The sequence below is a fragment of the Apodemus sylvaticus genome, chromosome 5 (assembly GCF_947179515.1).
Source record: "Apodemus sylvaticus chromosome 5, mApoSyl1.1, whole genome shotgun sequence".
Lineage (NCBI taxonomy): Eukaryota > Metazoa > Chordata > Mammalia > Rodentia > Muridae > Apodemus > Apodemus sylvaticus.
In genome coordinates this window covers 73,706,010-73,719,446 of record NC_067476.1, presented here as the reverse complement: position 1 = coordinate 73,719,446, position 13,437 = coordinate 73,706,010, and the positions used below count along the sequence as shown (strand labels likewise).

The window sequence follows — 13,437 nt, the reverse complement described above, 5'->3', positions numbered from 1 at the left end:
ATCTAATGCCAAGCATAAGAATACAAACATCAAGAGGCTCCTACTCCAAGGTGAGGTTATACAGCTGCAGTAACTGGCCAGCTAAGCCACAGGGAGGCCTCAAACAGAGCAGATGGTAATGCAGGAGACAATGGAAACCTAACCTACACTTGTCTTCCCTGACTTTGAATTCTCAGGCCTAACTACTCATTATTGGCAACAGGGACTTCGAGTTTTAATAGGTTATCAAATTCTGGAGCATGTAAGTCTAGTGTGGTTATCAGAAATATAAATGCATTTCAGATACAGCTCTGTGAAGTTAAAAATTCACTTTTGGTGCAAACTACAAAGCCTTGTAGTTTTGAAGTTTTAGAAGGAAGTTTTTTTAGGAGGTAAAAAAAAAATTAAAATCACTTAATATTTGATTGAGTCCAGTAAAAATCATGCACACTATACTAGCTTTGTAAAAATACTTACCAATTCTGGAGAATCTGGCTCTCCTTCAGCTCTCTAGTCCCCTGCAACAGAAGGAAAAACACAGTTAAACTACAAACAGATTCATGATGTCATCAAAAGCTAAAGACTCAAAGACTTCTGACTATAAAAAAGGGGGGAAAAAACAATACATTTCAACCTCCAAATTTTAGAACCCAACAACAAACAAGAAAGAAATGAGTAGTGTTTACAGCAAAGCAGGAACTCAAGAGCAATTAAACCTCTGCTTTAACACAGCTTTTAAGACCAGGAAAAATAAGTAGAGAAGACCCTTGAACAACGAGGAGGGCACTGCCAGGGGCACAGGCACTCTGAGTCAATAATCAAAGCCTAGATTTTGGTTCCTCAAACCCTAACTACTATCACTGACTTGGTCAACAGGAAGTCTCACCGAGAAAACTAACAGTTATCAACTGATAGTGTTTCAGATAACATACAAAACCGGTGAAGAATTAGTGATAACCACAGGTGACCCACCCACGTGGAGCCTAGCACACTGCCTCTCTTTCTACAGATATTTACACACCCGAACTCAGGACCACACTTAGAAAGCAGCAAGCGGGACTACTAGTTATTGCAATCATGCTGTTACCAGCCAGTCAGCTTTATGTAGTTGTGAGCTGACACCTGGGCTTGCCTGCACTGCTCTCGGCTGTAAATGCAGCATGTGCACTTGTGTGGATCAGTTGTAGACTGATAGACCCATATGTAGATTTCATTCATTCAAATGGCTCCACTGCTATCTCTTTACAACAGAGCATAAGAAGCAAGTCCTTAGTTTGTTCCACTTAAAAGGTCTTTTTGTAATAAATCTTGAAACAGATTTTCCTCATGCCAGGCTTTAATCACAATATTATATAATGTATAAAATAATATCTATGTATTAAAATAAGTATAAATAAATAATATGATCAGAATTTTAGTCAAATTTTCATCTATATTCTTAAATTTATATCATTGCTTGGGACTATGAGCTACAAACACAATGATTCTTCTATACTACATTCATAATCAGTGATAAAGCTAGAAAGAAAAATCGAAGTTTTAGGATCCTCACCCAGTATTAGGGAACTAAACTGAAAACAGAGCCCTTAATACTTTGAGCACTAACCTGTTTCCACACAACCAACATTTAGATTACGCCTGAAACAAATGTTTGCTGACCTATGCTACTCCAATAATGTTTTGTTTCCTTGAGGCTATTTCAAAGACCCTGTCAGATGAGAAAGGTTTGTTAAGCATGAAGTCACGTTAAGCATAAAGGAAAGTTATTTAAACGGTCTCTGATTAATGCAATCTACATTTGTTTCTAAAAGAAATTAACTTGACTGTCGTCTTCCTCTCTCCTCTCTCCTCTTCCTTCTTCCTCCTTTTCCTTCCTATTTTGTTTTTGTTTAAGACAAGGCTTCTCTACAGATCCCTAGCTGTCCTGAAACCCACTCTGTACACCAGGCTGGCTTTGGACTCACAAAGATCTGCCTGCCTCTGCCTCTGGAGTGCTGGAATTAAAGGTGTGTACCCAGTTCCTTCTTCTACTCTGAACTCCAGTTCTTTTCAAAGTTCTCAGGAGTCCATCTAAATAGCTATTTTAATCATCAGAGTTAGAATGGATTCCCAACCACAAGGAAAACCATGCAGTAAGCCTGTAAGATAATCCAGTTACTGAAGACTAGACTCTCTGTGCCCTCCTGCTTCAGATGGCTCCCTGTGCTGAGGAGCAGCTTTGGACTGCAGCTGATCCCACTAACTGGATTTAGAGCCAACGGGTGCAATTTAACAGAAACAAGGTTCCCACCTGCAGATGTCCTCAGTCTCTTCAGGATGTTCTTCACGCATACCCCACATGCAGGATAAAGTCCTAACGGCCAATTAATTCTAAAGGAGCACTGAAGCTCTCCTCAGACACAGCTCTGCTGTGTCTTAGTGAAGTCTCAGAAATTACACCCATGTGTGGCAGGATTTAAGCTCATTTTTGTTTCTCTTTCTTGTTTGTTGTGTTCTTTAACAAGCTTTTAAATACTTTTATCCTGTAAATCTTACACTGTCTTTGCATCTTCAACAACTAAAAGCTATTTTGGTAACTACTCTTCTTATATTCATAAAATTTCTTCAACTTTGTGACTTTTAATGATAAAGTTAGCTTTTATGATTATTTCCTCTCAACATCTAAAATCCTTTCAAACAAAATATAATTAGGGCCACAAAAAAGATAATTATTTTAGTTACTATAGTGAAAAATCCACAGTTCCACTCAAAGGATGCCTGAAACAGTACCACCAGGCACATGGTGAGCACTTAAGAAATGGTCAGGTTCACGGATTGACTCAATACCAGCAAGCTGCTGAGGCTCCTCTTCCCAGATCCCTAGCCCTCTCATTATGTAACCCCTTATACATCAACCTCCCACTGTTAACTAGTTAGATGAATGATGGTCTAAATCAACGCTCTTCACCAGAAATACAGTTATACCATTTTAAAATATAATGAAAAAAGACTAATAAATAGGACTAAGCTAAAATTAAGAACTTGTTTTCAATTGAAAAACAAAATGAACTACTACATGGGGCATGAATGCCAAAAAGATAGCTCAGTGGGTCACAGTGCTTATAGTCACATCTGAAAACCTGGGTTTGATCCCCAGGACTCATTTATATTGTGGACATTTCTGAAAGCCACGCTCTGACATGTATGTCCACAGACATAAATAAATATAATTTTAAAAAAGTAAGCTCCAGAATTGAAGATAATTATGATCAACAATGGAGATAAATATAATCAACAAATACACCCAGGATATATAAAATGCATTGACTTTAGAACACGGTCAGGACAGAATGGGATTTAACTTCTATTTAATCCAGCATTGAGGAAAATCTAACACATGAACTCTTCTGAGAAGCCAACAGAAAGACTGTACAATGTGTGCATGTATGTCTGTTGCCCTGGCATTTTCTCCAAAATTCAGGAGCAGAGTCAATCCTAAGCTAATAAAGAGAAAATCATGACGTGATAATATCATGACACTGATTATAACATTGCTTACAAGGACTACAGAAACCACACAGGAAAGCAAAGCAAAGGGTACAGACGGAGAGAAGAATCGGCAGGCCAGATGCCCCAGTGACTGAGCATACTTCTCCCCCAGCAACATTGCTCTGAAGCAATGAGCTTCTAAGAAATGAGCAATATCAAACATGGAGAAATATTTTGAACAGTTTTAAAGAAAAATCATATGTAAGCTACTTAGGGCAAGTTTGAGAATTCAATATCCTTTATGCTTAAAGATACCCACGAGTGGGCTTTACAAGGCTACCAGCTCCAACAGACAGTGGATTCTGCATGCATGAGCAGAGGTGCAGCTTCAGGGAAGCAGGTCCGAACATCCATCAACCCTCAAGGAGACTCAGACACCCAGAAAAGCAAATTACTCTCAAACTAACAGTCTTAAAATCTGTACACCAACACTTCAAAGACTGACTTGTTAACTGCTGCCAAATGGAAAGTGGGCAAAAAAAAAAAAAAAAAGGCAAATATTTTGTTTGTACAGACTCGTAACACTGAGAGGCAGATGCACGGCTGGCATGTAAGGCAGCACTTCTTGCACTACCATGTGCAGATCATCTAAGTTCGGGGTCTTATCTCCTCACCTAAGGCTGTACTGCTAGAGCTGTCTGCATTAACTAAGTAACTTCCTTACTTCATTTCCTAATTGTTACTGAAGTCTTTCAAACCCCTGGCAAGTAGAAGGCAGCTGAGACAGGGGGATTCAGAGCTCAAGATCAGCCTGGAAAACACAAGTTCCAAACTGGTCTAAGCCACACAGTGAAGCCTGGGCTACTCAGTATTTCAAACACATTAACAAAACAACATTCAAAATACCCAAGTTAGAGTAAATAAAATTATTCTGCTTTTAGAGATGAATATTATTTTGCTAACATAACCTTACAAAAAAATTTTTAAAACAAACTAAAGACTTCCCCGCTACAGAACTTCACAGGTAGCAGTTTTAATTAGAGCAGACAAATAAACAAGTTATTCAGATTTCTGGCATGGTTATGAAATTTAAAACATTATAAATAAATCAAAGATGATTAATAGCCACCTCTTAAGTACCTTCTGTAAAGCATCTAAGAGCTTTGCATCTAATCTACATTAAACAATAAACAAATTTCGTGGATAAAATTTTAACACTTGGTCATGTTTTAAATTAGGCTAAAATTTAATATGCCCCACTACAAATTTTCAACAATTAAGTTTATAGCCTGTGCTCAATCATAAATTTTGATTGGGGACTAGAATAGCATAGATAATTGTTATTCAAAGATACTTTAAAATGTCACCTCACCTAGAAGATTCAGTCTTTCTTCTTCCTTCACTATCCCTGCCATTCAATAACTAAATTTTATACACAAGTTTCAAGTTTTATAGCTTCTTGTCTGCCCTTCGTAACTTCCAACCAAAAGTACATTAAGTCTGAAATGAATGTAAACACAGATAAGTGGTTAGAAGAAAAAAAGCAGAATTCCATGTGCCAGAAAGTCCTACAGGCCCCTCCCTCTGTGTCCGCCCCTCAACACCTGACAAACAGGTATCTTAAGCTCCATGGATACAAGATTAAACTCCTGACTCTTCTTTCCAGCCTCCTCCTCAGCCATTAGCATCTCCATAAAGGCAACCCCAGTCTTTCAGCAGAAACACTTGGAAGTCACCCACAGTTCTGTGACACGCAACCTCCAACCCAACATCAACCCAACATCGAGCTATGTGGCCTCCACCTCCAGGAGGCTACCTACTTTGACCTCTCACCTCAGCTCCACGATTCCCTGGGCCAGCCCACTAGCACCTTTGACCTCAGCTCCTGTCCTGCCCTGCTCACTGGTCACCCCACCCTACCCGAAGTCTCACTACAAGTTATTCTTGTAACAACAGAGAAGCTTTACAAAACCCAAGACACATCATTACCCTACAACTCAAAATCTTCAGTGGCTTGGCATCGAGTTCAGAGGACTGCACCTGTCCATCCGTCTGTCCGTCCTTTAGCAGAGTCCACAGCACTAACTGGCTGCACCTCAGCCCTGCCCAGGCGCTTCCACTTGTTTTCCCACTAATCAGCACCGTCCCCCTCCACGCTTTGCCATGGCTCACTCCCACAGCGTTCATGAAATCTACCAAAGCTTCATCAAATATAAAACAAAGATTAAAACAGCAATCATGATTGTCACTCTCCCAAAACTTTTACTCACATTCTTTCTTATACCAAGAATATGCTTTTACCTTTTTTTAATCTATGCAAACCCCATTCAGATACTAGAACCCAGGTAAAGACTCACCATTGACAGAGACCTTCCCTGCTACCATATTCTCTACTCATTCTCTTTAAACTTCCAGGATATCTATCATCTTTCTCAATATTTTTTTCTTTCTTTCATGGTGCTGAAAATAGAATATAGGGCCTTGTATGTTCTAGGCAAGTGCTGTACCTTTGAACTCTTCTGAGCCCTGCCAGTATTTAGAATTTAACCACATACTACTTAATGATGTAATATGACTTTATGCCCTTAATAGAAATATACATGCATACAGGTACATAGGCGCACGCGCGCACACATGCACACATACACACACACACACACGCACAAATGAATGCCCAAACACAGATGCACACACATGTAGAAATGATTCCTTGTACATTACTTTTCGATCTTAAATCAAAAGCACAAATAAACTAATACACATAGATTCACTGGCCCTACCCGTAAAGGTTCTGGGTTCAGAACACATAATTTAAAACCCAGATATTTAGGCTTTTTATTTTACAGTTCCCCAGAAACACCTGAATGTTAGTTGGGTTAGATAACACTGTCTAACTTACAGTGCTCCACTGTCTTTTGTGCCTTTGTACCCTCAAAGAACCTAAAACTAGAATGAACACTTCTGAGGGGCCAAGCCACACCTTCATCCACAGCACAGAGGTCTAAGAAATCCAGATGACTAACTAAAAATTCACAAAGATAAAGGCAGACAAAATATAGCCTACACTATAAACTCACTACTTTCAATGTAAGAACTAAATCTTCCATTAAAAAAAAATATATATATATATATATGATTCAAAGTCATAAGAATCCCTAATTCACAGAAAGGTGTAGTAGACAGGGGTTAATTCTTGACCAGTGGCTGCAGTATGTAAGCATTACATCAGTGCACAGCAAAGTCAATATGCTTGCAAAGTATCAAGCACACTAGCTGGCTGAGAGGCCAGAGCGCAAGTGTAGAAATTCTTCTCGGTAAAAATACTAGTGATGATGATGACGACGACGACGACGACGACAACGACGAAAATGACAATGACTTACAGAGTTCTCCTACAATACACACAAAAACTGTTAAAATAGCTTGTTTTGTGGTAGAAGAAATGAACAGAAAAAGGTCTTGCTTCATCATAGTATAAAGTACAAAAATCACCAAAAGTTTCTACGGCTCACAAGCTATAAGTGTTTTGAGTCTAATCATGATGAAAACTTAATTACAGATCAGACTCAGTAATTTATTCCATATCCCAAGACAACTCCAACTCAGTCTTAACAGTCAGTTAACCTCAAGACCAAAGCTCCTGCCATCATCAACAAAAACAACAAAGGTATCTACAAGGTATTATAAAAGAGCCTGGGCTTATCTTGGTGTACAGGGACTTAAGCAAGTGGCTCCTATTAACACTAATGGGAGTTTTGCGCACAGGCCATCAGCACTGAGGAGGAGGATGAATGCCCAGCTCTACATCACAGAGGCCCCGCTAGCACACTAACTGCAACTCCTGGGAGTTCTTCTCTCAGAATGGGGGCAAGAGACCCAAATTCCTATGTCTCTAAAGCACAACAACAATTCAAATAAAAGTCACTAAGGAAGGTCACTGGTAAATACCAGATTTAAAAAGAAAGGGAAGGAAGGAAGGAAGGAAGGAAGGAAGGAAGGAAGGAAGGAAGGAAGGAAGGAAGGAAGGAAGGAAGGAAGGAAGGAAAGGAGGGAGGGAGGGAGGGAGGGAGGGAGGGAGGGAGGGAGGGAGGGAAGAAGGGAGGGAAGAAGGGAGGAAAGAAGGAAAGAAGGTAGACAGGCAGGCGAGTAAGAGGGGGGTACATTTAAAGAAAACTAATTGTTTTTAATTAAAGCACAATAAACTCAAATACAGTGAGAAGCTTATCCAAAGAAACACACACACAACACAAGAACTCCGTTCTGGAGGAGCCACAGGTACACTATAACCCTGCTGTAAACATGGAGAAACCCTGCAGTCCTGACAGCCAAGAAAATCAGAACTTCCCAGACAAAGGGATAATGATCCCAAGCTGCAACTGACCAAATAAAAGACCAGCACCTTATCCTCCCCATCAGCACCTTAACTTCCCGGTGCACCACCATGCCTCCCTTAGATGCAGGACTGCTGACCTAACCAGGCCATGAGCAGGTGCCCTTCAGGCTATGGATAGACCCTTGTCTGATTTCTGTGCAGTTTACATCTAAAAACCCTGTGTGGTCAACATATCCACTCTTTACCATCACTACTGTACTAATGAACATCTATCTTCTCTGTACTCTTGAGATGCACTGAAGAGAAACTAAAACTATTACAATATGTTAGGACTCCTAACTTTTCAAACAAAACTACCAAGAAACAGAAGTGTCAGACATACAGTCTCCATCCCGCTAAGTAGTCCTAAAACTTGAAAGTGAAAGCAATACAGACCTCAAAAGAAGTTGTTTGCTTGATGGTAATGCTAGCCTTTAAAACCAAAAATATGTTCTGTTACAGAAGACTCAAATAAGGGCTTCCATTAACCTTGTTTAAAAAAAAAAAAAAATCCCATGAGCATAGATTTTTTCCTAAGTCTCTGTCAGAGCAGCATGGGGTCCCATTAGGCACCCTATTTTACTTCCACCTTATAAATAACGGTAGCTGTTCACTATTTCCATGGAAACCAAGTACAGAGAAACCCACTTAAATGAATACCGGTTAAAGGAATAGTTTTACTTGAGAAGGTTTTTGCTGCTCTAGATGAACTCTACTGGGGAATACTACAAAGTCTCCTTAAGTATAATTTTTAAAAGTATATCTTTGGTGTAGAGGGAGCTTATTAAAGGTCCTGTTAAGCAAGTACACTCCTTGCACTAAACTAAATATGCCAAACAACATCATAACATTAAAGATGCATTTCCCATGCACTGCTCGGGGGTTTCAATGCACAACTTGCACTGACTAGACTTCTTCATGCACTGGGGTGGAATAATTACCCCTCTGGGTCTAATTTAAACTAATAAAACAAGAGAAATTCAGTAAGGCTAGCATCACCTTTACTGACTAGTAATAAATGGGTCCCACCCTGCAGGTACATGTGGAACTGACTGCTCTAGAGAAGAACAGACAGGGGCAGGTAACAAAGCTCTCCTCTTCATGGCACCTGGTCTAAGGTCAACAAACAGTTCAAACTCCTGCCTCAGCAAACTACACTTCAAGTTATAACAGGAATGTTTAACACAATATCAGTCTGAATGCAAAGAGAATATTCACAAGGAAGTACATGAGACAGGGTGATTTACAACTCTGTCATACAGTTTCCTACACTAAATTCTAAAAATGATGATTATAGGTGTCAAATACAAAAAGCCACAGCCAAATGTACATAAATTAGGTGTAACCTGTAAGAGTAAATTCAAAAGTAATTATCAGAATCTTTAAAGGACTGGGGATGTAGCTCGGTTGGTAAACTGCTTGCTCAGCATACAGGAGGCCCTGGTCCAATGGCCAGCACAACATGAGCTAGTATGATGGTGCATGCTTACAATCCCAACTCTCAGAATGTGGAGGCAAGATCAGAAGTCATCGGGTCTGGTGGTGCACACTTTTAATCCCATCACTCTGGATGCAGAAGCAGGCAGACCTCTGTGAGTTCGAGGCAGCCTAGCATACATTGTGAGTTTCAGTTCAAGGTTATCCTCCCATACATAATAATTGACATATTAATTGACTCCCATAAATTAAATGACATCTTGTCTCAACATAAAAAAATTTTAAAGGATTTTGAACAACTGCCAGGCAGGGTAGCACACACCTTTAATCCCAGCACTTGGAAAGCAGAAGCAGGTGGATCTTTTTAGTTCAAGGCCTGCCTGGTCTATATTTATAGTGAATTCCAGGACAGCCAATACTACACATAGAAATGTCTCTCAAAAAATAAATAAACAAAATACATGTGTGCATGTATAAAAATCTCTAAGAACAGCTGGGTGGCGGTAGTGCACACCTGTAATGCCAGCACTCTGGGAGGCAGAGGCAGGCGGATTTCTGAGTTTGAGGCCAGCCATGTCTACAAGTGAGTTCCAGGACAGCCAGGGTTATACAGAGAAACCCTGCCTGGGGGGTGGGGGGGATAAAAAAAACATCTCTAAGAATAAACTACATATTTTTAAAATCCTGGTATAGACAGACCTTAAAAGCTACTGAATTTATATCCAACATAATCATTAAGCAACCACAATTAATTTTCAAATTTTAGAAGTTAGAGAGATGATGGTTCAGAGGCTAAGAACACTGGCTGCTCTTCCAGAGAGCTGAGGTTCAATTCCCAGATTCACGAGGTAGCTCACAGCCATCTGTAACTCCAATTCCAGAGAATCCAATCCTCTTTTCTGGCCTCCCCAGGCAGACACACAAATGGAACACAGACATACATAGAGAGAAACACTCATAAATATAAAATAATTAAATTTCCAAATTTTACTCTTCCAAGAGAACAATATAGTTAACAACTCAATATGGGTTGTGGTAGCACATGCCTTCAATCTCAGCACTTGGGAGGCAGAGGCAGGCAGATCTCTGTTAGTTTGAGGCCAGCCTGGTCTCCAGAGAGAATTCTAGGACAGCCATGGATACACAGATAAACTCTGTCTCAAAAAAAAACAAAAACAAAAAACTACCAGCTGCTATTTGGCAATTATCAACTAATGAACCATACGTTACCAATATATACTAACAAGGCAACATAAGCCTATTTTGCATTTTACAAACCAAAACAATCCCAATTTCTATATTAATAAGTTAAAAAAAAAAACTTGTAAAAGCAGTAATATAAAATGTCTCCTTTCTTTTTCTGTTAGGGCCCTACCACTACAGAGAGCAATCTAATTCATTAAAGTCTTAATTTTTAAGTGGCAAACCTGTCCTGACATATCCTACTTCACCCCCTACCAAAAATACAGCAATTTCTGAGGTAAAGGGTCTTTTGTTTTTGCTTTGGGTTGGGGTTGGTTTGCGTGTTGACACAGGGTCTCTGCATTAGACAGCCTGGTTGTCCTGGAATGCTCTATGTAAGCCAGGCTGGCCTCTAACTCAGAGCTCCCCTGCCTCTGTCTCTCAAAAGCATGCACCCATGCCCTGCTTTCGGGTCTGTTTGAGTCTTCCCCTTTGTTGAGATTTAGAATGGTTCACCAATATTCTGTTACTCTACCAGTAATTTCAAGTTACTTATCCAAAGCCCAGTTGAGGTCCTGAAATTGGGGAATGGAGTTTCACAAACTGCTAAAACTTTAAGGTTGTGATAATGGTTCTTAACTTAAAAACTACCAATTACAACAGTATTTTGTTTTCAGAAGAAACAGAAATAAAAATGATGGTTGTGGAGGGGTGGTGTGTAATATGGGGTGAGGGGCAAAGACAATGGAAGCCAAGAGGAAGCAGGTGGAGAAGAGGGGCATAGAAACACTATGTAAGGGGTTTATGTAGGCAGCCAAGCACCACCTTGCTATTCATAGCTACTGGACAGGCTCTGGGATGGCCACAGCAGGTGCTCACCCAACATAGATTGACACCAATCTCTACAAATTAAGCAAGGAAAAACTTCTGAAAACATCAACCATAATCACATATAGAGTCTATATCTAATCTATATATTTATTAAAATGAAATTCACTTCTAAAATATCCCAACTCTCACGCAACCATGTGAACCAATTTCCATACATCTTGCATGTGGCTGCAGTAAAGAAAACATACTGAGGCTGGGGTTGTAGCACAATGGGAGAGCATTAGCTAAGCACGTATGAGGCCCTGAGTTTTGTCTTAAGAGAAGCAAAACACCACCTCTTCAGTGGGAGAGCACCTAGGAGGCACCACACCTAGGTGCTATTCCACCACCTCTCCCAAAACCAAACAGCTCAGGAGATGGCTCAGAGAGAAAGGGCCTTTGCTATCAGGCCTGGAAATCTGAGTTCAATCCCCAGAACCCACATGATAGAAAAAAAAAAAGTTACTCCCCGAAACTCTTTTCTGACTGGCACAAGGCATGAAAGCATACACACATATATGCACACACACACAGGAACACACACACACACATACACAGGAACACACACATACTAAGTATAAATTTAAAGAATTACTTTATGTTAATTTTAAAGCTATAAAACTTTACCTATTTATTTACTCTATAGCAATGCTGTTTTTTTTTAAAGATTTATTTATTTATATGTGTACACTGTAGCTGTCTTCAGACACCCCAGAAGACGGCATCAGATCTCATTACAGATGGTTATGAGCCAGCATGTGGTTGCTAGGATTTGAACTCAGGTCTTTCGGAAGAGCAGTCAGTGCTCTTAACCGCTGAGCCATCTCTCCAGCCCCCACTGTAATTTTTTTTTTTAATGAAAGAAACTATATGCCCTCTATAATACTGCTGAATTTTTAAAATACCTGTTGGGCAAAAGTATAGCACTTTGTTAGAACAAACTTGGAATTTTTATTAAGAAAGCAAAAACAATGTTCTAGAATAGAGACAAAATAAAATATAGTAAACACTCTGACTCACCTACCAGGCCTTCTTCAGATATCACAGTCAGGTAACAAGAACAGAGCAATGATGGATGCGGTTAGGTGACTTTAACTCAAATGCTTGCAAGGAGAACACACATGTACTCAGGGGTCTGTTCAGGGAGTAACTAAGTTACACTAAGTGTGTAAGCTAGTACAGATACTACACATTTGCTGAATGCCTGAGGGTTAGACATCACAAATGTTTCAGATACAAATCAGAAGTCAATTAAATAAAAATGTTACATACTTAATCTTTTCCCCTTCTTCAATTACTAGAAGAGGAGAGAAGAAAGCATACAGACATGTTAATAATATAGTAAAATCTCAATTCTTTATCAAAAAATACAAGCCCTTATTTCTGAGATCACTGTAGCTTTTTTGATGATCACCCTGTCCGCAGCCTGTTGGTAGGTTTGGCACAGGCAGCTTATGACAGTTGTATAAAGAAAGGGAATATAACAAGTAGTGTAAGACCAGATACCAGATGAAAGGGACCTCACAAAGGCAAACGCCCAAATGGGAAAGCAAACAGACCATGCCTGTCACTCCTGGAAAGCACTTGTGTAGCTTTCACACCGCTGGGACTCCACAGCTGTACTAGTCAGGTCTCCCCCCTGATCCTACATTAAGGGCTGAATACCTAACTGGTCAACTCCAACAGACTGACTGGCTGATTAGCATCCTGGAATAGATTACTCTTGACCTGACGCTAAGTGATGCTGAGGAGCCACTATGAGCTCCATCTTGATCTTGCTGCTGGTCTCTGGTCGCTAGGGGCAAAGGAGAAACTTATAACACTACCAGTTTTAACAAAATACTCCGAAATACTTTTAAAAGAGTATGTTAAAATTAGCATATTCTCATGTATTTTCAATTTCTCCCAAGAATGTTCCTTAATAAGAACTCATTAGATAAACTTTTTATGATATATCCTTTTTTGGGGGGGAGGGCTCCTGTTTCTCAGTTAAACTGTTTCATATTTACACTGTTCCCATGAATTTTTAGCTAGACTGTACCAACAACAATAATTCATCTCGTTTACTGAGTATCTTGAGATACCCTCATTGTATCTTCACATAAGTCCTCGGGGAGGCAGCTATTACT

At 39.8% G+C, this 13,437-nt stretch overlaps 1 protein-coding gene across 22 annotated transcripts in view; it reads right to left on the bottom strand.

Moving 5' to 3' along the window:
* Positions 1 to 13,437, bottom strand: part of Phf21a (PHD finger protein 21A) — a 182,984-nt gene that overhangs the window by 152,954 nt on the left and 16,593 nt on the right. For all 22 annotated transcript variants that reach the window (XM_052183022.1, XM_052183011.1, XM_052183007.1 and 19 more), the window contains one exon: positions 457 to 497. The gene's annotated coding sequence lies outside the window, so the exon portion shown is untranslated. The remainder of the gene's footprint in view (positions 1 to 456; positions 498 to 13,437) is intronic.